The sequence below is a fragment of the Pan paniscus genome, chromosome 5 (genome assembly GCF_029289425.2).
Source record: "Pan paniscus chromosome 5, NHGRI_mPanPan1-v2.0_pri, whole genome shotgun sequence".
Lineage (NCBI taxonomy): Eukaryota > Metazoa > Chordata > Mammalia > Primates > Hominidae > Pan > Pan paniscus.
Window position 1 is genome coordinate 131,451,779 of NC_073254.2, and position 27,951 is coordinate 131,479,729.

The following is a 27,951-nucleotide window of genomic DNA, read 5'->3' on the forward strand; positions in this document are numbered from 1 at the left end:
TGCTTAGACTGGTCTCAAACTCCTGGGCTCAAGTGATCCTCTTGCCTCAGCCTCCTGAGTAGCTGCCTTGCCTCAAAGTGCTGGGATTACAGGCATCAGCCACCTCACCTGGCCTATTATACAATCTTTTAAACTTATCTATACTCATTGTTTTCTTTAGCAGTTGCTAATGAGATGACCTAATTTTGAATATACCATTAGAGAAAATGCATTCATTAAATTATTCAATTTATATCATAGGAATAAATTATGAATATACAGAAATATAATCATTTGCCACTACAACCACTTACATATCTTTATTTTTATTTAATGATGCACTAAATATAGTATTTTTATTTTAATTTTTTTTTAGAGACAGAATCTTGCTATGTTGCCCAGGCTGGGACTATAAGTGTGCACCAGTGTACCTGGCTTTAAACCCTGAATCATATTAAGATTAAAAAAAAAAAAAGAGGTAAAGTGATCATTACCAAAAAATAAACTAACAATTCAGAAAGAACTGTTAATGTTAAGAAAGTTTTCTCAGACAATAAAACTAAATGACAAAAAAACAATTTAATATTTGAACAGGCTCCTCACATCCCTCAAAATCCCATATCCCAACCCGATATCCTATAACTTTCATACATGAATTAAAGAAAGGTTTTCTTAGGACTATGTTTAATTATTTAGAGGCCTGGGTTGATATGGCAAGTGAGTTCTACTAAGCATACAGTTGATCTCACGGGGTCCTGAATAAGGCAAAATGATAAATCATAAAAATCCAAAGTCCAAAGCTTTGGGCAAAAACACATTAACTAAACTTGTCAAAAACAGTGCAAACCAGAAGTCAGTGGAGCAACATCTTTAATGTATTAAAAGACAAAAAAAACAGTCAATTTTTTAGTGGTTACCCTGGAGTTTGAAGTATACATTTGCAACTATTCTAAATCCACTTTCAAATAATACTATACTGCCTCAAAGGTAACTTATATTAGGTTGGTGCAAAAGTAACTGTGGTTTTTGCATTGTTGGAATTTGCTGTTTGATTGGAATACATTCTTAAATAAATGTGATTATGTTATACATCCTTTTAACAGGCATTTCTCACTTTATGTTTTTTTGCTAATGACTGATTACTTGCTGTTCATTTTATGTTTAGAGTATGGAAATGACGTCAGACAAAAAGCAAATTTGAGCGATTTTCTTATTTGAGTTCAAAATGGGTTGTAAAATAGCAGAGACAACTCACAACATCAACAATGCATTTGGCCCAGGAACTGCTAACAAATGTACAGTGCAGTGGTGGTTCAAGAAGTTGTGCAAGGGGGACAAGAGGCTTGAAGATAAGGAACTTGGTGGCCAGCCATCAGAAGTAGACAACAACCAATTGAGAGCAATCATCAAAGCTGATCCTCTTAAAACTACACGAAAAGTTGCCAAAGAACTCAACATAGAGCATTCTACAGTCATTCAACATTTGAAGCACATTGGAAAAGTGAAAAAGCTACGTAAGTGGGTGCCTCATGAGCTGCATGAAAACAAAAGAAATCGTTTTGAAGTATGGTCTTCTCTTATTCTACCCAATAACAATGAAACATTTCTTGACTGGATGGTAACATGACAGAAAATGGATTTTATGTGATGACCAGCTCAGTGGCTGGACCAAGAAGCTCCAAAGCACTTCCTAAAGCCACACTTGCACCAAAAAAAGGTCATGGTCACAGTTTGGTGGTCTGCTGCCCGTTTGACCCACTACAGCTTTCTGAATCCAGGCAAAAACCAATACATCTGAAAAGTATGCTCAGCAAATCAATGAGATGCACCAAAAACAGAAAGGACCCAATTCCTCTTCAAGACAATGCCTGACCGCCAACCAGCGCTTCAAAAGTTGAAGAAATTGGGCTATACAATTTTGCTTCAGCCATCATATTCACCTGACCTCTTGCCAGTGGACTATGATTTCTTCCAGCATCTGGACAACCTTTTGCCAGGAAAATGCTTCCACAACCCATAGGATGCAGAAAATGCTTTCCAAGAGTTCACTGAATCCTGAAGCACAGATTTTTTTTTTTGAGACGGAGGAGTTTCGCTCTTGTTGCCCAGGCTGGAGTACAATGGCACAATCTTGGCTCACTGCAACCACCGCCTCTGGGGTTCAAGTGATTTTCCTACCTCGGCCTCCCTCCTAGTAGCTGGGATTACAGGCATGCACCACCATGCCCGGCTAATTTTGTATTTTCAGTAGAGACGGGGTTTCTCCATGTTGGTCAGGCTGGTCTCAAACTCCCAACCTCAGGTGATCCACCCACCTGGGCCTCCCAAAGTGCTGGGATTACAGGCGTGAGCCACCACGCCGAGCCCCAAAGCAAAGATTTTTATGCTACAGAAATAAACAAACATATCTTTTGGCGAAAATGTGTTGATTATAATGGTTCCTATTTTGATTAATAAAGATGTGTCTGAGCCTAGTTATAATGATTTAAAATTCCTGGTCCAAAACTGCAATTACTTATAAGGGACAGCCCTCCTGTCCCTTATAAAATTGCTGCCATTCATTTCACTTATCCCTAAGCTATAACTGAATGCATTACTGCTATTATTATTTTGAACAGTTACCTATCAGTTAAGAACAAGAAAATAAAAGATTTTACCTTTACTTATTCCTTTTCTAATACTCTTCCTTTCTTTATGTAGATCCAAGTTTCTCACCTATATCATGTTCCTTTTCTCTGGAGAACTTCTAACATTTCTTATAAGGCAAGTAACATTTCTTACTGGCAACAGATTCCCTCAATGTTTATTTGTCTGAGAAAGTTTTTTATTTCTCTTTCATTTTGAAGGATAATTTCACTGCACACAGAGTAATTCGAGGTTGGTGTTTTTCTTTCAACACTTAAAACACTTCACTCCTCTCTCTTCTTGCTTGCATTGTTTGTGAACAGAAGTCCGATGTAATTTTTGCTTTCTTCACATAGAAGTAAGGTGGGTTTTTTCGCCTCTGGTTTCTTTCAAAATTTTCTCTTTATCTTTGGTTTCCTGCAGTTTGAATATGATATGTGTAGGTGTTTAATTTCGGAAAATTCTCAGTCATTATTACTTCAAATATTTATTTTGTTCTTCTGAAAAGCCCATCAAAGGTATTCTTCATTTCTGTTATAGATTTTATTTCTAGCATTTCCTTTTCTTACAATTCCAATCCCTATGCCTCTATTATCCATCTGTTCTTTTTGTTACTGTTGTTGTTGTCGTCATTGTTGTTTTTGAGACAGGGTCTCGCTCTGTCACTCAGGCTGGAGTGCAGTGGCGTGATCTTGGCTCACTGCAGCCTTGACCTCATGGGCTCAGGCAATTCTCCCACCTCAGCCTCCCAAATGGCTGGGACTACAAGCACATATGCCACCACACCCAGCTAATTTTATTTTTTATAGAGAAAAGGTCTCACTATGCTGCCCAGGCTGGTCTTGAACTCCTGGGCTCAAGTGATTCTCCCACCTCGCTTCCCAAAGTGCTGAGATTACAGGTGCGAGCCACCACGTCCAGCCACTCATCTGTTCTTGTATATTGTCTACATTTTTTATTACAGACCTTACCATGTTACTCATCATTATTTTAAATTATCAATCTGACAATTCCAAAATCTCTGCCATATCTAGCTGGGAGTTAAGACTGTCATGTTTACTATTTGCTGTAGTTATAGGTGTTAGAGGCTAATATTTTCTCTACTGTCCTTGTTTTTGTCTCATACTGTCTTTGGGTTTCCCTAGAAACTCTTTACATAGTGTGAGTCTAAGCCTTGCAGTTCTTTCAGCTGTAATCTTCTGTTATTATACAGGAGCCTGCTGACATGAGGGGAGGGGAAGAACCTGTTGATGTGGGGTATGGGGAGAAGATGAAGTGTTCTATAGTCCTATGATTACGTTTCAGTCTTTAAGTGGGCCTGTGTCCCGGGGGTGTGACCGTCACAAGTGATTTTCAGCTTTTCCCCCCACTTAGGTGATACAGGAAAAATAAAGGGGGCTGGAGTTAGATACTTCCCTTTCCCTGAGTTGGTTACGGCGCTGGTGGTTTCCCTTGGCAAATGTTACACGTGACCTTGTAAACAATGTGTATTCTGAAATTATTAGGTAGGTGTAGGGTTCTAAAAATGTCAATTAGACTGAGTTGGGTGACAGTGTTGTTCAAGTGTTTCATATACTTACTGATTTTCTACCCACTTGTTTCACCAAATGCTGAAAAGAGGGAGTGTTGAAGTCTCCAACTGTAACACTGGCTTTATCTTTTTCTCTCTTTAATTCTCCCTTATGTTCTCCCTTGATGTCAGTATTGCATCAAGTTTTTTGAACTTTTTGTCTTTTTGAAAACTTGAACTTTTTATCATTTTGAAATATCCCTCTTTAATTCTGATAATACGTCTTACCATGAAGTCTACTTTGCCTGATCTTTAGATACGCCAGTGTTCCTAGTGACTTTTCCTTGCAAAGTACATTTCTCCACTGTTTTACTTTCAAACTGTCTATATATTAAGTATGATTCTTATGAGCTGCATATGGTAGTGCTTTGCATTTTAAGTTAGAATAATAAGTCCACGTAAAACTAATCCAATTATTTAAGTAATAAGGTTTGAGGTTATGTTTTCCCATTTTGTTTTCTATTTTTCCTGCTTATTCATTGCTCATTTTTTTTCCCTAACCTGCTCTCTTTTGGCCTGAAAAAATTTTAGATTCAATTCTGCCTTATCAGTCGTCTTATTAACTACATCTCTTTAAGTAGTTGTTCTTATGATGATTTCCCTGTATATGGTTTGAGAGATTTTTCTTGGCTGCTTTAAAGATTTTTATTAATTTGCAACAATTCAATTATGATGTGCCATGGTGTCTCTCTCTCTGTGTGTATGTGTGTGTGTGTCCTGTTTAGGATCTGTGGTGGTGTTTTTTGTTTCTGAGACAGGATTTCACTTTGTCGCTCAGGCTGGCTATGTTGCTATTTATAAGTTTTGTTCTATTGTGTTTTCATTAAAATTACTAAATACACTTAAATACCTATCTTAAAGTCCTTTTCCTTGAATTTGATCACATATTGCATTCTGGGTCTGTTTTTATTCACAAGACTTTCTCCTTTTTATAGATTACATTTGCCTACTTCTTTGTATATCTAGTAATTTTTTTTTTTTTTCAGACAGAGTCTTTCTCTGTTGCCCAGGCTGGAGTGCAGTGGCTCACTGCAACCTCCGCTTCCTGGGTTCAAGCCATTCTCATGCCTCAGCCTTCCGAGTAGCTGGGACTACAGGCGCCGCCACCTCGCCCAGCTGATTTTTGTATTTTTAGTAGAGACGAGGTTTCACCATATTGGCCAGGCTGGTCTCAAACTCCTGACATTGTGATCCACCGCGCCCGGCCATACCTAGTAATTTTTAAATAGATGGTGGGCATTGTAGATACCTGCTTATATGTGGATTTTATTGTCGTCCTTTCAAGAAAGGTTTGTCCCAGCAGGCAACTAATTTACTTGCAGATCAATCTGATTGTTTTCAGCCTCGTTTTTAAATTTTGTTAGTGCAGGTCCAGGAAAGCCTTTACGCTAAGACTACATTAGCCCTACTCATAAGATGTGACCTTTCTGGAATTTCTACTGAATGCCTGGTGTATTCAAGAAGGTCTCAATACTCTGAATAGACAAAATGTTCATATTTTGCAGATGTGTGCAAACTTTGGTAGTTGCTTAATTTATGGTTTTCAGTAGCTATCCTTTCACTGAAAATTGGCCTCATAGGGTCTTAACCTGTCCATACACAGCTTAACATTCAGCCATAGGCTGTTCATTTATTCATTTCATGAAGGAATTTAGAAAAAATGCTATCCTTTAGTCTGATACATGACTTTAATGGTGTAGGCCAGAAATTCTTAATTGTTTTATAAAAAGGAGTTGATTCTATTTCCCAAAGCTCTGAGGTCAAAGAGAACTGATTTTAAATATTCCAAACCAAACAGAAAACAGAGTACCATTATTGTCCATGTTCCATTCCCTCTATAAAATATGGGCAAACAACAGAGAATTAACAAAGTGTGTATAGCAATGGTAACTGACATGGAAATGTAACATGTAGACAGGCCTTCAAACATCTACTGGCAGATTAGGAAGTATTGGTTAAAAACACAGGTTCATAAAACTATAGATCAGCGGAAAAGGAACTGATTGCCCATTGCATAGTGCTAGACCAAGTGGTTATCAAGCTGGGAAAAAAGGTAGGGTTAGATTTCCAAAATCATACTGCCCAAGAAATCAATCCAGATAGATTCAAATCCAAGTATATACAAAATATTTTTAAAATCTCTGTCTAGAAGATTTTTAAAAACAAGCATAAAAGGCTTAAACTACAAAAGAAAAAGCTATGACTTTAAATTAAAATGGCCACAAATACCACAAATTAAAAGACAAAGACCTGAAAGAGATGTTTCCAATACACTTAACCACAAATGATCAGTATCCAGAATATATAAAGAACTCCTACAAATCAGTAAGAAAGATAGCAACCCAAAAGAAAAATGGTAAAAGAATATGATGGGGCCATTTCCACAGAAAAGGAAGAAAAGGAAAGTAGAACGACTGATAATATATCAAATGATAATCAACCTTTAGGTTTTACGTTCTGAAAATTCCTACAAACTTCTTTCACTCAAAACAAAACTTTTTGATTCAGCCAAGATAAAATGCCTAACGGGTTAGTTGCTTGGTGTAGGCTTTCTCTACTCCAGTACAATAAAATTAGACTTATTTGAAAGGAAAAAAATGCCAGGGCTATAATGTCATCTGCTAATTTGTCCTTTTTGTCATTAGAAAAATTTCACAAAGCAGGTTAATGTTTAAGGTATATTTTCCTCAACTGGCAAAGAGAACTGAATACTGTTCATCCTACTTCTTTCCCAGAAGTATAGTGGCCAAAGCGAAGGAGATTTATGGAAGGCAATGATTAACCCAGAGAACTAACCTAGGCAGTCAAGCAACCGATCACCTCATCGTTTTCAAGAATCAACTACAGATAATAAGACGGCAACAGGAGAGAAATATAAGAAGCTCTCGGCATGTGGCAAACTGCCTTGGAAGGGAAGAAGAAACAAAAACTTTTGGGGTCCACTTAAAAACTCAATGAGAATATACTTCTATCTGAAGAAAAAAGTGTTAACAAGAATGCAGGTGGCAACAATAGACAGTGGGAACTACTAGAAAGGAAAGGTAGGGAGGGGGGCAAGGATTAAGTAACCATTGGGTGCCACGCTCACTACCTGGGTAACAGGGGTAAATCATGTCCCAAGCCTCAGCATCATGCAATATACCCATGTAACAAACCTGAATATGTACTCCTGAATCCAAAATATAAGTTGCAATTTTTTAAAAAAACAGCTAAAATAAAGAAAATTAAAAGTATTAAATATATTTAGAAATTGGAGTAAAGTTACTCTTAAAACCTTATAAAGAAAACCATTTTTTAAATATTTTCTGGTTATTCTAAATAAATTAGGGGGATATACCAACAATTCACCATATGTTTTTACTGAACACCTAAGTGTGTACAAGGCTTTATAAAGGTAATGTGGATTTCAAAATGAATTAAGTACAACCTCTACCTTTAAAGAGCTGGGGATGGGGTTGTTGCAAAAAGTTATACTGCAAGACAGAGATGGAAACAAAATGCTTAGGGAGCCCCCCTAAAAAGGGAAACTAATTGGAATGGATGTGGCAAGAAAGGATTCATAGAAGTGTTATTTACACCAGTCTTTAAAGGATGGGTAGGAATTTAACAGACATAGGAAAAGGAGACTGGAAAAGGTAAAGCAGACAAAAAAACAGAGGGAACAGTTTAAGCAAAGGTATGGGGGTTAGACAAAGCATAGGATATATTCAGGAAATGCCAAGCATATGAGTGGGGCTGAAATATAAGATTCATGGTAAAGAGAAAGAAAAATGGGAAATAAGCCTAGAAAAGAACAATGGAGACAGACTGAGGAAGTCCCTTTACACAACACAAAAAGTTCATTTTCAGCTGTGGGGATTCAAATGATTTTGTGCTGTACAGACATACATAATGTAGCCCTTTACTGTCAGATGGGCCTGTGTATGAGTTAAGTCTCATTTTAACAATTGTGCTGTCTTGTGGTCATCAATCCACCAACTCCCATGAGAGTTAGCAGTTAATCAGAATAAATGCTGAGGTTGGTTAAATGCTAAATTTTAAAACAGATCCTGCTGCTCTATAATCAATATGATTCTATTAATAGAGTAACAATATAATTTCTTGAACAAACTGGATTGTTGAGAATAAAGGTGGTTCCTATTAATAATAATGCTAGTGTAAATTAGGAACATCCCAACAAACTGGGATGAAGTGACTTTAGTTATAAAAACTCCCAAATCAGCTGGGCACGGTGGCTGGCTCACGCTTATAATCCCAGCGCTTTGGGAGGCCGAGGCGGGTGGATCACCTGAGGTCAGGAGTTCGAGACCAACCTGACCAACAAGGTGAAACCCCATTTCTACTAAAAATACAAAAATTAGCCAGGCGAGTTGGCAGGCGCCTGTAGTCCCAGCTACTCAGGAGGTTGAAACAGGAGAATTGCTTGAACCCAGGAGGCAGAGGTTGCAGTGAGCCAAGACCACGCCACTGCACTCCAGCATGAGCGACGGAGTGAGACTCTGTCTCAAAACAAACAAACAAACAAAAAACTCCCAAATCACAGGGACTCTACTTTTCTTCCACAAATTCCCTTCAGTGGGAATCTCCTTTTGTAAAGCCTTACGAGAATCTAGTATTTGATACTGAGATTAGTGGCTATGGCATTTTAAAGAGATAGGCATATATTAAAAATGAAGAAATCTACTCTTTGTATAGTAGCAGAGACTTGAAGGATGAATAACTTCGTGTAAATCTATATGAGACTTCTTTACCTTAACTAATGACAACCATGAAGACACAAGAACTACATACTGATCACTAACCTCACAAGTATAATTAGACTCAGATGGTATTTCCTGAGCTTCGGTGTTTTTTATATTTGAAAACAGTTAATTTTCAACTATACCTACCATCCCAAAATATATCAGTCTTTATTTTAGCATACTGAAGGAAAAAAATCTGTTTATTGCTAAAATTACAGAATACACCTGATGGTTTGCAAAAGACTTTATACGGGTGGCTGCAAAACTTAGCCTTTAGCCTCTTGCCAAATACCATACCAGATGTGTTCTGAATCACCAGTAAACCTGGATGCCCTCGTGTGAGATTATTTCAACTCCAACTTTCAAATGCTTGCTATTAGAAAACACTTACAGAGAAAAATGCAATCTCACTAACTAGAAATTAATAAAGAGACAAAACAAACCTGTGGTCTTTATGAGCAAATAAAACCAAAAACTTCAAATGTCACGACTCTAAGGAAAGTAATTTAACCTCTATTAATTTTCGTCAAAGTCTAAGACCTGATTAAAGATGGTTTTCACCCTGTAAAAAGTTGTTAACCTTTTCACATTAAAAAAATTCACCTTACATCAGGGGTTGGCATAAGGTATAACAGGACAAATGGCAAATATTTTAGGCACTGTGGGTCACAGTGAACCTTTGGTGCAACTACCTCCTGCTGAAGCATGACAACAGCCATTATAAGTAATCAATGTGAGGGGCAGTGATCCAATAAAGTTTTACTTAGAAAAATAGGTGGCTGGACTGGATTTGGCTCACAGACTATAGTTGGTTAACCCCTCTTTCAGAATATAAGCTCTGGGCAGTCCTTGATACATAATAGATGCTCTATATATGTTTATTGATGAATCATATTATTTAATAAGCAAAAAACTTAACCAAATGTCTCTACTACTATACAAACACTGTGTTCATTGAGTATTGAGACTCAACTTCCTAGGTTAGAATTTATAGGTTATTTCCCTACACAAAATCCTTACTTTAAAATTTTTTTAATTAAAAATTTTACTTTAATTGTATTATGAATCACGGAACACTATCATGTCAGTATTGAACTCTGTTCACCCAAGATATGAATTTTCTGGCTCCTTGGCGCTGTTCATATAAATAAGCAATCCAACGATCCGGTATAAGGACTAGAGCTGAATGGTCATGTTGAGTTAAGGCCACAGTTAATACCTTAACAGGCAAGTGAGAGCCAAAGGCAAATGGGAAGAACTGTGTGGAAACTGGTCTGCAGAGAAAACAATGGAAGAGAAGTAAGACTTGTTTATACCATGCAACGAAGATCTGGGAGATTTCCCTATACTGTAATAATAAATCCCCTTTTTATTGGAGGTTTTCTTTTTTTTCTTTTCTTTTTTTTTGAGACAAGGTCTCGCTCTGTTGCCCAGGCTGGCGTATAATAGAGTAATCTTGGCTCACTGCAACCTCTGCCTCCTAGGCTCAGATGATCCACCTCAGCCTCCTGGGTAGCTGGGACCACAGGCACGTGCCACCACACCCAGCTAATTTTTGTAGTTTTTGGAAAGATGGGGTTGCCCAGGCTGGTCTTGAAATTCTGGGCTCAAGTGATCCACCTGCCTCGGCCTCCCAAAGTGCTGGGATTACAGGCGTGAGCCACTGTGCCTGGCCATTTTCTTTTCTTTCCAAGACAGGGTCTAACTGTCACCCAGGCTGGAGTGCCATGGCACAATCACGGCTCACTGTAGCCTCAACCTCCCAGGATTAAATGATCCTCTCACCTCAGCCTCTCCAGTGTATGGGACTACAGGAGCACACCACCACACTTGGCTTTTTTTTTTTTTTTTTTTTTTTTTCAATTTTTAACAAAGATGAGGTCTTGGTATGTTGCCCAGCCTGGTCTCTAACTCCTGCTTGAGGAGTTAGAGACTCCTCAAGCAATCTTGCCTCAAGCAATCTTCCTGCCCCGGCCTCCCAAAGTGCTGAATGGGATTACAGGCGTGAGCCACCACACCTGGCCAATTACAGCTTTTTTGAAAGAGCTTGTGGTCTTTGCAAACAAATCATTCCTGAATAGAAAATGGAATATGAAACACTTTGGAGAGGATTTAATGCTTGAGCTTAAACTTTAAAAACGAGTAGGCAGGGTTTTGAGTCAAGGTGAAATAATAGGGAATACATTTACCCACTGCCTGAAATAATTAATAAACAGAAAAGCATGTAAATCAATGGTCTTTACACATTAGACATTGGCCAGCATAGGACAGTAATCCCTGAGAAACGGGAAACAAACATTGTAAGTCCTTCTTCAATAGCTCCCCACTTAACAGCTTCCACGGAGCAGAGGGATAAGAAACCCAGGTGGAAGCTGGCAATCTCCCTGAGTTGAGGAAACAAAGTTGAAGGCCATGCTTGTTAGAATTTGCCTGGTAGAATACCGGGAGAAGAGAACTGCAAAGAGACAGACAGGAGTAGATCTGCAGAGGGTTCCCTCAAGGTTTTACTGAAAGTATCAGCACGTGCTTTGTGAGGAATGTACCTAAAGCAGAAAAATAAGTAACTAAAATGGGCAGAGGGAACAATCCCAAGGGCTCACACAGTAGCAGGAGTAACTTATGTTTCATCTAAGAAGGAAACATACTTCACAAGACATCGAGTAGAATAATCATAAGATTACTGACTCAGTAGATGGGCAACATTAGCCCTAGTTAAGTTTGTTCTGTTCCCACCCAACTAAGCATAAAAAGACTTGAAAGGATTACACTATCTCCAAATAACTTAAGTGTCCCAGAATAAAGCTCAAGAATATTTCTAAAAATACAATGATATCCAGAACACAAGGTAAAATCCACCATGCCTGGAATCCAGTGAAAAAAACTAGGCATGTAATAAACAGAACAATGTGACCCATTATGAGGAAAAAAATGTAGCAATAGAAACAAGCCAGGAAATGATACAGATGATGGAATTAGTAAGCAAAGATATTAAAATAGTTATTGCAACTGTAAACTATATGTTCAAGAAGTAGAAGAATGCCTGAATATATTAAATAGAGATGCGGACAATAAACAAACATAAATCAAAATTTTCATCTCATGACGGATGAAAAATAAATGAAGAGGAAAAATATGAGTAGAACTAAGAATATATCAGAAATGCCGGAATTAAAGATTAATAAACTTGAAGACAAAGCCATAGAAACCGTCCAAAATGAAGCACAGAAAAAGCCTGAAAATACATGAACAAGGCTGGGTGCGGGTGTGGTGGCTCATGCCTGTAATCCCAGCTCTTTGGGAGGCTGAGGCAGGAGAAATGCTTGAGGCCAGGAGTTAGAGCCCAGCCTGGGCAACATTGTGAGACCCTATCTCTACTAAAAATTAAAAAATTAGCCAGGCACGGTGGTGCGCACCTGTTGTTCCAGCTATTCAGGAGGCTGAGATGGGAGGACTGCTTGAGCCCAGGAATTCGAGGCTGCAGTGAGCCATGCTTGTGCCATTCACTCCAGCCTGGGTGACAGAGCAAGACCCTGTCTCAAAAAAAAAAAAAAAAAAACCAAAAAACATTAGTATCCTATGTTACATCTTTAAGCAGGCTTATATATGTATAATTTAAGTTCCTGCAGTGGAGGGTAAGTGCTATATACAATTACCAAAAAAAAATACAAAACAAAAAAGGTAGAAAAGTATGGGCTTAAAATGGTACTACAAGAGCAAACTATTACATATTATGGAGAGGAAGAAAGTAATGAGAAAAGCTGTGCATTTGGATAATTAAAGAAAAAAACTGTGAAAAGACAGAAATTGTTTTACATTTTTGTAAATCACTCTAACGTCTGGGTTTCAGAAGAGAAAGCTGGGTTATCATATCTGCTTTTGTCCAATCTGTTGCTTATGCTGTTTTGGCTGGGAAAGACAACCAACCAGTCTGTGTTATGCAGAAAAGTGGAATGAGATATTACCTATAAACTATCCTAGTCAGCTCACAACAGAAAGAACCAGAGAAGCTATTTGTTTATGAAACTTATCCCACACAGGTGATAAGGCAGAAAGGAGACAGAATCATAATGAGTTTCCATAAAAAACATTATAGGTTCACAGTTCTTCATGAAGTGTAAGTGGATGCCATGGGTCTGAGCTGGGTGTTAGTTAAGTTCTAAGTGTAAGAAGCCAAATTGCCAGAGGTCATAGAAGAAAAGGGGGAAAGGGACCAAGTAATGGAATTACAAGGGAGGAAAGCCAGAGCAGAGTTGAGTCTAGTTCAGAATATCTCACAATATTATATTTATTATATAGTCCAACATATTTCAAGTTGAGTCAGAACATTTTAACTGGTTTTGTCACTCGTATTTATATAAATCTGTCACTTTCCCAACTTCTTCTGGGCTTAAATTCCCTAACAAAAGGCATTCTATAACATTCATAATCCTCTCAGGTCTGATTCACACAGAACCTATGTTCCTATCAGTAACTCAGAAAATGACTGAAAGAGAACTTTTAGGTACACTTTTGACAGGCTGGCTTACATGTTAAAAGTCTTACCCTAAGAGCAATTATCCCTGGGCAGATACCAACTATAACCAGGAGGTCAGAAATTAAAATCCTAGGGCACAGAATAGCTCTGTGTTGCCTTCTACTGATACTCTGCCTATATTTAAAGCAAATTTTGGGCCCAATACCGAAGGGAATTTTTATAAAGCTACCTCACAGCTTAAAAAGCCTATCAAAATAATCTCCATTAATACTTCTAAAAAGTACCACCTAATGACAACTTAGAAATCAAACCACAATCTGGTAAGAACAGAGGACATAAACTTCTACAAGAAAACAGAAAACATTTGATATTTTAGGTTAGGCAAAGATTTCTTAGGTCACCAAAAAGTATGAATCACGAAAGGAAAAAAAAAAAAGATAAATTGGACTTTATCATAGTTTAAAACCTTGACTCTTCAAAAGATACCACTAGAAAAATAAGAATGCAAGCCATAGATTGGGAGAAAATATCTGCAAAACATGTATCTGATAAAGGACTTGAGTCAAGAATGAATAAAGAACCCTTTCAACTCAACAAGAAGAAAAACAACTCAATTTTGTAAAAAAGATTTGGATACTTCACCAAAGAAGATATGTGAATGGCAAATATGCACACTAAAAGATGTTCAGATTCTTAGACCTTAGGGAAATGAAAATTAAAACCACAATGAGATATCATTACACTTTCACTAGAAAAGACAGAATTTTAAAAGACTAAATACAAACAAATGTTGGAGAGGGTAGGAGAAACTGGACCTCCCATGAGTTGTTGGAGCTAATGCAAAATGGTACAGCCACACTGGGAAAAAAATCTGGCTGTTTCTTATGAAGTAAACTTACCATTCAACCCAACAATCCCACTCCTAAGTATTTATAAGAGAAATGAAAGTATATAATCACAGAGACTTGTACATAAATGCTTTATTCATAATAGCCCAAACTGGAAACAATCCAAATGTTCAGCACCTAGTGAATGGTATATCCATATAATGGATAAATGCATATAATGCAATTTAAAAAAAAAACATTAACTCATACGACAATGTGGATGACACTTACTACATAACACATGGTTCCATTTATAAGAAAGTCTAGAAATGGCAAAACTATAAGTGATTACAGTGATATAGCAGATAAGTGGTTGTGAGGGACCAGGAATAGCGAGAGAGGTTTTACTAAAAGGAGCACAAGGGAACTTTTTAGGGTGATACAAATATTTTATATACCATGACTGTGGTGATGATGGTTATATGACGGCATACATTTGTCATAACTCGTCTAATTGGTCCATTTTATTATATGTAAATTATACCTCAATAAACGTGATTAAAGAACAGGGGAATAAACATATTTGCCCCTCATATTACCTGTCACTCACCAGAATTTATCAACACCTGACAGAAAATAGCAATAGGTAGGAAAGTAAAAATGTGGAAATCACTGGAAAGAGCAAGAAATTGATAAGAATTATGCAGTCAAGACAAAAGCAATGTCATTCTTTACATATTTTAATATATAATAATGTAATACATAAATATATATTTTAACCATTCAATAATAAGAACAATGTGATTCTAAAAGAGACCTTCATCAATCCAAAATATCACCTGCTTTATCAAAACAGTATTTCTTACAGTAGATTCTAAGGGTTACCTAAATCACAGGCATCAACATATTTCTGGGCACCATCCCAGACCTACTCCATCCATCACACACTCTTAGGTAAAAATAAGACCCCATTTTAAGCTGTTTCCAGATAAATTATTTTGCAAATTTAGTCTCACAGAATGACTTTATTAGAAGTTCTAATGTACACGTGTGTACTCACACATATATATCAACTGGGTTTGCAATTATGCCAGGTTGATAGTATTCAATAGCACATATACTTTCCTTATAGGAAAATAGAGGTATCTCCATTTCATGGAGACGTAGGGGGCTCAAATGAGATTATCTAGAACATAAGATACACTCAAGGTTGTACTGTTCCCCAGTCATCCTGGACTTGGATAGGAACATCATTCTAAGTAGGTAAAAAAGACTTTTTGACCTTACCAAGCCTGAAGTCTCACAATGCCATACTGCCTCTCTTTTACCACTATATACTGCTTAGTAGCAGGTGACAACCACTTTAGTTATTAATTTTAGTTAACATTTATATTATCACAAGAATATTTCCTTTAAATATGTGATATTTTAAAGTTATGTGCTACGACTGGGTGCGGTGGCTCACGTCTATAATCCCAGCACTTTGGGAGGCTGAGGCGGGTAGATCACTTGAGGTCAGGTCAGGAGTTCGAGACCAGCCTGGCCAGCATGGTGAAACCCCATCTCTACTAAAAATACAAAAAAATTAGCTGGGCGTGGTGGCGCATGCCTGTGGTCCCAGCTACCTGGGAAGCTGAGGCAAGAGAATGGCTTGAAGCTGGGAGGCAGAGGTTGCAGTGTGCTAAGATCATGCCATTGCACTCCAGCCTGGGCTACAGGGCAAGACTCAGTCTCAAAAAAATAAAAAATAAGAAAATAAAAAAGTTACGTGCTATGTTTCCTCCCTTACTTTATAGATTCAGTTGGTTTCTTAGACAATATCCCATGGGCTTACACACAATTTAATTTCAAACTTTTTTTTTTTTTTAATAATAGAGACAGGGTCTCACTATGTTGTCCAGGCGGGTCTCAAACACCCAGCCTGAAGCAATCCTCCTGCCTTAGCTTCCTGAAGTGCCGGGATTACAGGTTTGAGCTACTGTGCTGGACCCAATTTCAAACACTTAAAAAAATCAAGTACTACCATGTCAAAAGAAAACAATTTAACAATAAAACAAAACAATGTGAGGAACTACAGAAAACAAAGCTGAGTAAACAGGCCAAGGTCCTTACCTTCATGAATTTTTTTTTTTTAATGTGGTAAAATATACGTAAAATTTACCATTTTAACCCTTTTTGGGTATACAATTCAGTGGCATTAAGTACATTCACATTATTGTGTAACCATCATCACTATCCATCTCCAGAACTTTCCCATCATCCCAAACAAACTCTGTACCCATTAAATAATAATAAATCCCCATTCCTCCTCCATCCCACCCTCAGTAAACACTATTCTATTGTTTGTTCTCTATAAATTTGACTATTGTAGGTATCTCATATAAGTGGAATCATGTATTTGTCCTTCCTTCCTGAGTTTTTTCTAACTTTTTTTGAGATGGAGTTTTGCTCTTATTGCCCAGGCTGGAGTGCAACGGCACGATCTCAGCTCACCGCAACCTCCACCTCCCAGGTTCAAGCGATTCTCCTGCCTCAGCCTCCCGAGTAGCTGGGATTACAGGCATGTACCACCACACCTGGCTAATTTTGTATTTTTAGTAGAGATGGGATTTCTCCATGTTGGTCAGACTGGTCTCAAACTCCCAACCTCAGGTGATCCACCCACCTCAGCCTCCCAAAGTGTTAGGATTACAGGCATGAGCCACCGCGCCTGGCTGTTTTTTCTAATTTTTAATGCATGTGTAGGCAATAAGCACTAAGGACACAAAGACTGGCAGCATACTGAATCTGCCCTCATGAAACGCACACTCTAAGAGGCAAGTCAGACATGTTAAAAACAAACAATCTTGCAAGTTAATGTGATAACTGCTTTAACAGGGATACAAAGTACAATGGTGGCACAAAGGACTGATATGACTAAGGGAAGTTGGGAGAGGCTTCACAGTGTAGATGATGTCTCAGGACAGTCTTGAAGTGTGAAGAATTCACCAGTAGAAAAGGCCATTCCATCCAGAGGAATGGCATTCAGTCATTTCATAAGGGATGACACCACACCAGACACCGAACACCTAGGACAGCCAAGGTACCTGCTTTCATTAAGCTAACAGCATATGCAAAGTCATGAGGTACATACATTTGAGCAAGAGCAAGCAGTTCAGACTGAAAAGCAAAGTGCTTGAGGAAGAAGCAGAAGATGATGCTGAAAAGGTAGGCAGGTGCTCGATCATGAAAAAACTTTATGTTGTCTAGAGTTTTATTTTAGATTATAGGCCAGGGCTATAATCTAAAATATATAAGGGCTGAATTTGAAAACAGGTAAAGTTAGAGACAAACTGGGAGGCTATTATGATGATCCATGCAAAAATAATGACACCTCAATTAAAGTAGTAACCATGGAAATGGACAGAGAATGGACTTGAAAGTCCACAAACTACATGTAAGTGATTGTTACCTGTTTATGATTAAATAAAAAGAAATAATTTCTCTTCTTCAGTAAATATCTACCAAAGCCCCATAATGTATTAAAAAATATTGACAAAAACATATTAGGATAAAAGAACACAATGCATTTTCACTTTTCTTTTATATATGTGTAGGTGTGTGGAATCAGGGCTCCAATTACAATCCTGTGCCACATAACAATGTTTCAGTCAAGATGGAATGCACATGCAATGGTGGTTCCTTAAGATAGAGCATCATATTGAAACCTCGTATATGGCACTTGATATTGACACTGCAGATCAAGTAGGGGAAATAGCTGATATTCAGTAATGGTGCTGGGACATTTCTTTTTCTAATGTAACATACAAATATATTTTTATTTATACATATTTTTTCTAGGTTTGTGTAGTATACTCTATGATGTTCACACAATGACAAAATCGCCTACCAATGCATTTCTCAGAACACATCCCTGTCGTTAAGCAACACACAACTATACCTTTAAGTAATTTTAGAGTCGGTCTTCCTTTTTACCAGAGGAAAAACAATTCCTTGTTTCTGTTCTACAACTGCAAAACGAGTGCCAGAAAGAGTTAACAGTTGTCAACAGAAGCTTGACCCTCTGTTCTCAAGTATGTGCTGGGGATGTAGTGGGAATTTAACACACTAAACAAGAAACTGTCCATAATCCAGTTTACTTCAATTTTTAAGAAGAAATCTGTATATAAATACTGAGGCTTTCTGCCAAAAAAGCAAATGCTTCACGGATTTGGCTCCTTGTCTTTTCTTGTGGCTGTTCTCCAATATCAACTTGGAGATGTCCCTATCTCAAAATCTGCCAGCTACTGAAACATGGGTCAAACAAAACACTTTCCTCTCTGTAGAGTATAATGTATCAAGACTATGAATCCTATTAGGTAAAGCAGAGATCACATTTAAAAATGCATATAATAACTAGTTCCCCCAAAACAATCTTTTCTCAGATACTAATACTCATTCCACAATATTAAACTTCAGATTTCAAATATAAGGTTTTCTATGATTAAACTTTTAGACACTGGAATCAGACATATCCAAAGAATCTCTGGTAAATCTGACACACCTGAATTGATGTAAATTTAATAGAAGCGTATCTTGCTTCCCTTTGCAGGTAATATTCCTTTTCACTTGACTACCACATAATTTTAAGAAGAAACCAGAATAACTCTCATTCATCACTTTTAGTAGTTCAAAAAGTCTGAATCTACTCAAAAAAATCTCCACATTTTGATATTTCTAAGTTTAAGTTTGTTTTATTTACACTAATTCAGTTTATTACCTTTTAGCGGTCTTAAATATTTTATGCATTACAAAAATCTTTCTTTAAAAGGCATCCCATTTATACTTCCAAACCACTTTCTTAACATAAATGCAAATTAACACACTCCAGAAAAAAAAATTATTGTTAAGTCCTTAATTGTACTGTACCTCAAGTCTATTTAATTCTACATAGTTATAGGAGAGAAAAATAAAAACATCTAGGTCTAGCTACTTGATAATAGGTAATATTCTTTATTCCAAATTAAATATATAACAGTATAATAACGAGCATAATTCCGAAGACAATCAAATGACATTCAAGTGATCTAACAGAAAAATAAGAAAATATTTTGATACAGAAAACTAAAAACATAGCTTAGTTCATAAGTCATTAGGGTTATTACATTACATTTTATCTTCACAACAATAGCCACAACCCCAGGCTATATCTCATGGTCCCTAAATCTAAGCAGATTGTTTTTAGTTGGGAAAAAGATTACCATAAACTTATCTTTTACTAATAATCTGAAAGATCTCAAATATGCCAAGAAGCCTATGTCTCTAAAATATAGCTTCATCTTTTGAAATAATTGATGCTTCAGGAACAGCAACAATAACCATTATCATCAAGGTAATCTCCCTGAAAAATCTCATCACGTTAGAAAAAAAACAAGTATTAAAAAAACAAAAATGAAAGCAGAACAAAGCATACAAGAGCAATTAGACAATTATTAAATGGCCCATATACCTGCAATTGAAATCACAGAAAGAGAAGACAGAACAGGTCAAATGAAATACATGAAGAGACAATGGCTAAGAATTTTCCAAATTAAGTAAAAGATGCTAAACCAGAGAACCAAAAAACTCAGAGAAGACCAAACAAACCAACAAAAGAAAACAGACACATCACATTCAAAATAAAGATACATCATATCTAAAGATAGAGAAATTCTTAAAGACGGCCAAAAGAAAAATAAATTAAATGAACAAAGGACATTATATGCAAAGAATCAAAGACAAATGACAAAAATATGTAATAGATGCAAAAAATCTCAACAAAATACCAGCAAACCAAATCCATCAGCACATCTAAAACCTAATTCACCATAATCAAGTAGACTTTATTCCTGGGATGCAAGGTTGGTTCAACATATGCAAATCAATCATTGTGATTCACCACATAAACAGAATTAAAAAGAAACACAATATGACCATCTCAATAGACGCAGAAAAAGCTTTTGATAAAATCCAACATCACTTCACGATAAAACCCCCAATAAACTAGGTATCAAAGGAATATATCTAAGAACCATTTATGACACACCCACAGCCAACATCATACTGGATGGGCAAAGCCTAGAAACATTCTCCTTGAGAAATGGAAGAAGACAATGATGCTCACTTTCACCACTCTTCCTCAACATAGTAATGGAAGTCCTAGCTAGAGTAATCAGGCAAAAAAAAGAAATAAAAGGTATCCAAATAGGAAAAGAAGAAGTCAAACTATCTTTCTTTGCTAATGGTAGGATTCTGTACCAGAAAACTCCAAAGACTCCACCAACAGGCTCCTTGAACTGATAAACAACTTCAGTCAAGTTTTAGGATACAAAAATCAATGTACAAAAATCAGTAGCATTTCTACGTAACAATAACCTTCAGGCTAAGAGCCAAATCAAGAACACAATTCCATTTACAAGAGCCACAAAAACAAGAAAATACCTAGGAATACATCTAATGAAAGTAGTGAAAGATCTCTACAAGGAGAACTACAAAACACTGCTTAAAGAATCAGAAATGACACACACAAATGAAAACATATTTCATGCTCATGGATTGGAAGAATCAGTATCATTAAAATGACCATACTGCCCAAAGTAATTTGCAGATTCAGCATTATTCCTATCAAATTACCAATATCATTTTTCACAGAATCAGAAAAAACTACTCTAAAATTCATATGGAACCAAAAAACAGCCCAAACAGCCAAAGCAATCCTAAGCAAAAAGAAAAAACCTGGAGGCATCACATTACTCAACTTCAAACTACACTACAAAGCTACAGTAACCAAAACAGCACAGTACTGGTACAAAAAGAGATACATGGACCAATAAAACAGAATAGACAACCCAGAAATAGAGCCACACACCTACAACCATCTGATGTTCAACGAAGTTGACAAAAATAAGCAATGAGGAAAAAGTCCTTATTCAATACATGGTGCTGGGATAACTGGCTAGCCATATGCAGAAGAATGAAACTGGACTCTCACCTATCACCATATAAAAAAATTAACTCAAGATGGATTAAAGACATAACTGTAAGACCTAAAACTACAAAAATCCTAGAAGAAAACCTAGGAAATACTTTTCTCGACATCAGCCCTGTCGAAGAATTTATGGCTAAGTCCTCAAAAACAATTGCAACGAAACCAAAAACTGACAAGTAGGACCTAAGAGCTTCTATACAGCAAGAGAAACCATTAACAGAGTAAACAGATAATCTACAGAATGGGAGAAAAAATTCAGAAACTATGTATCTGACAAAGGCCTAATATCCAGAATTTATAAGGAACTTAAATCAACAAGTAAAAAACAAATAACCCCATTAAAATGTAAGCAAACGACATGAACAGACACTTCTCAAAAGAAGACATACAAATGGCCAAAAAAAATATTGAAAAAATGCTCATCACTAATCATCAGAGAAATGCAAATCAAAATCACAATTGAAATACCATCTCATACCAGTCAGAATAGCTTTTGTTAAAAAGTCAATAAATAACAGATCTCAGTGGGGCTGTGGAGAAAAGGGAAAACCTTTACGCTGTTGGTGGGAATGTAACTTAGTTCAGCCACTGTGGAGAGCAGCTTGGAGATTTCTAAAAGAACACAAAATGGAACTACCATTTAACCTAGCAATCCCATTACTGGGTATATACCCAAAGAAAAATATATCATTCTACCAAAAAGACACATGCACCCATGTGTTCATCACAGCACTATTCACAACAGCAAAGACATGGAATCAACACAGGTGTCCATCAACAGTAAATGAGATAAAGAAAATGTGGTACATATACACCATGGAACACTACACAGCCACAGAAAGAACAAAATCATGTCCTTTGCAACAACATGGATGCAGTTGGGGGCCATTATCCTAAGCAAACTAATGGAGAAACAGAAAACCAAATACCCCATGTTCTCACTTACAAGTGGCAGCCAAACCATGAGTACATATGGACATTAAGATGGGAACAAACAGACACTGGAGAATACAAGATGGGAGAGGGAGGCAAGGATGGAAAAACTACCTATTGAGTACTATGCTCACTTCCTAGGTGACGGGTTCAGTCGTACTTCAAACCTCAGCATTATGCAATATACCTTTGTAACAAACCTGCACAGGTACACCCGGAATCTAAAATAAAAGCGGAAAAAGAAAAAAATTTAATTCAAATAAAAATATATACGTAAAAGCCATATAACAAACAGTAGAGTGACATCTTTTAAGTACTGAAAGAAAAAAAAGGCAATCCAGAATTCTATATTCAGCAAGAATATTTTAGAAAAATAAAGTCTTTTTGAGAGAAACAAAGATAATTTATTACTAGCAGACTTGGCCTATAAGAAATGTTAAAAGTTCTTCAGGTAGACAGAATGATACCAGACAGAAAACTTGGATCTACACAAAGACATGAACAACAGTATAAACGGTATAAATGAAAGTAAATACAAAACTTCATATTTTTCTTATTTGCAATTGTTCTAAAAGATAACTGTCTCTAAAGCAAAAATGCAGTCATGTCCTGCATAATGATATGTAATCGACAAGGGACCACATATATAATGGTGGTCCCATAAGATTACAATGAAGCTGAAAAATTCCTATCACCTAGGGACATCCTAGTTGTATTAACATTGTAGTACGATGAGTTACTCACGTGTTTGTGGTGAAGCTGGTGTAAACAAACCTACACTGCCAGTTGTATAAAAGTATAGCATATACAATTATGTTAAGTACATAATACTTGATCATGGTAACAGTTACTAGCTTATGTATTTATTATATACTTTATCATTATTTTAGAATGTACTCCTACTTACATAAAAAGGAAAGTTAACTGTAAAACAGCCTCAGGTAAGTCCTTCAGGAGATATTACAGAAGAAGGAACTGTTATCATAGGAGATGGCAGTTCCATGTGTGTAATTGTCCCTGAAGACCTTCCAGACAAGATGTGGAAGTGGAAGACAGTGATATTTATAGCTTGACTCTCTGTGGGCCTAGGGCTAATGTATTTGCGTCTTAGTTTTTAACAAAAGTTTTAAAAGTAAAAATTAAAAATTTTTAAATAGAAAAAAGCTTACAGAATGAGGACATACTTTTGTACAGCTGTACAATGTATTTGTTTTAAGCTAAGTTATTGTAAGAGAGTAAAAAAGTTTAAAAAACTAAGAAGTTAATAAAGTAAAAGTTACAGTAAGGTAAGGCTAATTATTGAAGACATTTTTAAAAATAAATTTATTATAACCTACATGAACAGTTCTATAAAATCTATAGCAATATACTGTAAAGTCTTAGAGTAGTAATATATTGCATGTTGATTGCGTATATATAAAAGTGTATGACAACAAAAACACAAAAGATGAAGAGGAGAAATGGGAGTATAGAACTATAAGGTCCTAATACTACATATAAAGCTATGTATTATTATACCAAGAAAACTGTGATTAATTACAAATATACGGCAAACCCTAGGGCAACCACTAAACAAATTTCAGAAAGAGGTATAAATAAATAAGCAAACCGCGGAGAGAAATGGAATTTTTTAAAAGTCCAAGTAATCCAAAAGAAAAAAAGAACAGATAGACTAACATAAACCAGATACCATAGTGGTAGATTTTAATCCAACCATATTACCAATGTCGATAAATATAAACAATCTAAACACACTAAATAAAAGAGACATGTCAAAATGAAAGACAGAGATTATCAGACTGGATAAACAAGTAAGCCCATCTATATGCTGACTATAAGAAACCCATATTAAGTGTAAAGATACAGATAGGTTGAAAGTGAAAGTAAAACAAAAAACAAAAACAGAAAAAATATGTTGGGAGACAATTCTCCATGGGTCTCTGTTGAGGTAGCTGCCTTTGAACCTACTTCTCAGTATCTGGTCTGCAACCATCTCCCCAGTTACTCCTTATTAATAAGTGATACAATGGAGAGATGGAAATCTCATGCTAACATGTATGAAATTCATGGCAAACTTCAGTTTTTGACATGATATACCATGTAAATACTAATCAAAAGGAAGCTGAAGTGGTTATATTAATACAAGGCAAAGAAGATTTCAGAACAAGGAATATTACCAGAGATAAAGAGGCTGTTCCGCCAGAAAGGCACACCAATCTTAAATATGTATGGATCTAACAAACTTTCAAAATACATGAAGCAAAAACTGATAGAACTGGAAAGAGAAATAGACAAATCTATTAAGTTGGAGACTTCAACACATCTCTCAGTATTTTATAGAACGAGTAGGCTATAAACATATGGAAAAACTCAATCTCTCACTAGTGATGAAAAATGTACAAACCCACAATGAGATGTTTTAAATTAATTCCTAATTTAAAACTTAAGTCTGACAATCCTAAATATTGGTGAAGATGTGGAACATCAGAAACTCACACTTCTGGTGGGAGTATAGATAGGTATGATCACTTTGGAAAACAATTTGGCATTACTTAGTAGAGATGTGCTCATATTTATAATTTAAAATTCTTATGACGAATAAATAGTAAATATAGATTCACTCAGCAAATATTAAAAACAAAATAAAGCCACAGAATGTAAGTACAACACCCCGTTAGGCCTAACTAGACACCGAGACTCACATAACCCAAACAGGTTGGTTATACTTAACATGTCAGGCAGGAGTCCTCATTGCAATTCGGGGGCTAGTATCTTTGGCCCTCTCAGGTGGCAGATCAAGTGTAAGAGAATGAGAGCATAAGGTCCTTGCAGTAGCTACTCTAGCTTACAGGTACCAAATAGCAACCAATATCTCCAGTCTCATAGGCATAGCTTCCTGAGCTTCAGCAACAGATTTGCTTAGTTGCAAGAGTTATCACACTCAGGGAAGTCCAAAGCTGTTAACGGTATAAGTACCAGTATTTACAATTCATTCACAGTCCTCCTCTGGTCCTTATGCAATTCAGTAATCATGAGTCATTATTACCATAAGCAATGGTGCTCGGTTATACAACTGATATTCTACCTTACCGAGCTTCCAAGTGAACAAAGCTAGGAAGTTAACCCAAGGCCAAAACTGTCCGAAGAGAAGAAAGGTTAATGTTACAACAAATAAAGGGATTCAATTTAGAATGGCACTAAGCTAAACAACTATTAATATATTTCACTGAATCCAAGATGCTAGTGATTATGACATAATTAATTTTTGTACTAAGAAAAGTGCTGTTAAGTAAATATGGTGCACTACTGATTGTAAGACATATCCCAATTACTGAGATGCACAAGGAGGGAAAATATACTTCTTAGAATTGATGAAATACAGAATAATCCTTCTCTCAATTTTTCACTAAAATATTTAAGACATACAGTAAATTTTCACTTAACTTTGTTGATAGGTTCTTGGAAACCTAAACTTTAAGAAAAACTTTGTAGCAGATCTCCAAATGACATTTTGTTCAACTTCATTTTATTATAACAATGAGAAAAAAATGGTTTCATTATATGTGATTTCACTTAAAGTCACAATTTCCAAGAACCTGTCATGGACATTAAGCAAGGACTTACTGTGTAACTCTTTTCTCTACCTTGGGGACACGGTCTGCTCCAACAGAAACCAGTCCCCTACTAAAAATTTTCTAAGATATGTAATACCTCTGTTCATCTACTCTAAAAACAACCAATATCAACATAATTGACGCAGCACAGCTGTCACATCCTGGCATGTTAAATAGCATCCAAAATCTAAATAAATGAATTAGCTCGCATCACTGATTAAATCACTAAAAGTCCTAAGGGCCTTTACAACCTGGAGGCTTGCATGCAATGTTCTGGTAAAATAAATAAATAAATAAATAACAAAAATTAAAAAAAAAACTGTTTCAGGTTATCCATAAATATGTTAGTTCCCATATACCAGCGAACTGTGCAAGGAGAAAAGTGGAAAAAACCTTAAACCTCAATCCAGTAGAGGTACACTAAGTGAACGTTTTCATCTAAGTGGGTTGTATACGATCATTAGTTCTTTATGCTAGGGAAGGCAAATCTATCTTTTTATAAGCAGAAAATAAATATGATTAAAGTGAACTTGCCATACCCTACCTACTGGCAAACACTAGGCTTGGAAAAATAGCCCTTGTTCATAGATAGGTATGTATGGAATGGGACCTAAACAAACATTCAGCAGCATAGATAAAACATCTTCTTAAAAATGCCAAAGAAAAGAATCTGTGATAATTTATATTTAGAAACAGAAAAAATGTAAAAAGTATATGCTGTGTGTTCTCAACAACATACATATAGGAAGAAATAAAAAGACAGACTTATATGCAGTCTAAGATATAAATGGAACTCTTAAGAGATAAGAAAAAAGAAATGAATAGAAACAACAATTTAAAAAACTACATTTTGGTACATACACTTTTAAAAATGAGTTCTGTTATCTATGTTTTCCAAAAAGGAAAACAGGGCCGGGCATGGTGGCTCACGCCTGTAATCCTTGCACTTTGGGAGGCCTAGACAGGTGGACTTCCTGAGCTCAGGAGTTCAAGACCAGCCTGGGCAACATGGTGAAACCCCATCTCTACTAAAATACAAAAAACTAGCTGGACATGGCAGCGTGCGCCTATAGTCCCAGCTACTTGGGAGGCTGAGGCAGAAGAATTGCTTGAACCTGGGAGGCGGAGGCTGCAGTGAGCCACGATCGCACCACTGCACTCCAGCCTGGGTGACAGAGCAAGACTCCATCTCAAAAAAAAGGAAAACACATAAAACGGTCTATGCTGCAAAAGTCACACACTAAAGGAAAGGGTAAAATAAAGTTATTTTTATTTGGGTTTTTTTTTTTTTTTAAGATGGAGTTTCTCTCTTGTTGCGCTGGAGTGCAATGGTGCGATCTCAGCTCACTGCAACCTCTGCCTCCCGGGTTCAAGTGATTCTCCTGCCTCAGCCCCCTGAGTAGCCAGGATTACAGGCATGCACCATCATGCCCAGCTAATTTTTGTACTTTTAGTAGAGACGGGGTTTTGCCATGTTGGCTAGGCTGGTCTCAAACTTCTGACCTCAGGTGATCCACCTGCCTCAGCCTCCCAAAGTGCTGTGATTACAGGCATGAGCCACAGCACCCAGCCAAGTTATTGTAAAAATATAAAATTACAAGAGTGAAAAACAAAATCAAACCTCAATTATAGCAAATTTTGTTGGCTGAGCGCAGTGGCTCACACCTATAATCCCAGCACTTTGGGAGGCTGAGGCAGGTGGATCATTTGAGGTCAGGAGTTTGAGACAAGCCAGACCAACATGGTGAAACCCCATCTCTTCTAAAAATTCAAAGTTAGCTGGGCATGGTGGTACGCGCCTGTAATCTCAGTTACTCGGGAGGCTAAGGCAGGAGAATCGCTTGAACCAGGGAGGCGGAGGTTGCAGTGAGCTGAGATCGCGCCCGAGCACTCTAGCCTGGGCAACAAAGCGAGACTCCGACTCAAAAACAAAAACCAAAAAAAAAAAAAAAAAAAAAAACTTTGTTTAAAATCTCCCTATTAAAATATCTTCAGATGGGTTTAAAACTGAACTGACATAAAAAGATTAAAAATAGTGATGAAAAACGATTTATACAATATATCGCAGAAATAGTCAAACTGAAAGGAAATAGGAATAATAATTTTGACACAGGACAAAAAGATTTTAAGAAATGAATTAGTCTTTTTATATTGCTAAAAAGATCTCTACAGTGCTACTCA

At 36.6% G+C, this 27,951-nt stretch overlaps 1 protein-coding gene across 7 annotated transcripts in view; it reads right to left on the reverse strand.

The window, feature by feature from the left end:
- Positions 1-27,951, reverse strand: part of REV3L (REV3 like, DNA directed polymerase zeta catalytic subunit) — a 187,317-nt gene that overhangs the window by 141,824 nt on the left and 17,542 nt on the right. Inside the window, exon 1 of one of the 7 annotated variants that reach the window (XM_063604987.1) lies at positions 2,637-27,322. The exons of the other annotated variants lie outside the window; for them this stretch is intronic. The gene's annotated coding sequence lies outside the window, so the exon portion shown is untranslated. Of the gene's footprint in view, positions 1-2,636; positions 27,323-27,951 lie in introns of those variants that run through there. 7 annotated transcript variants of the gene reach the window in all.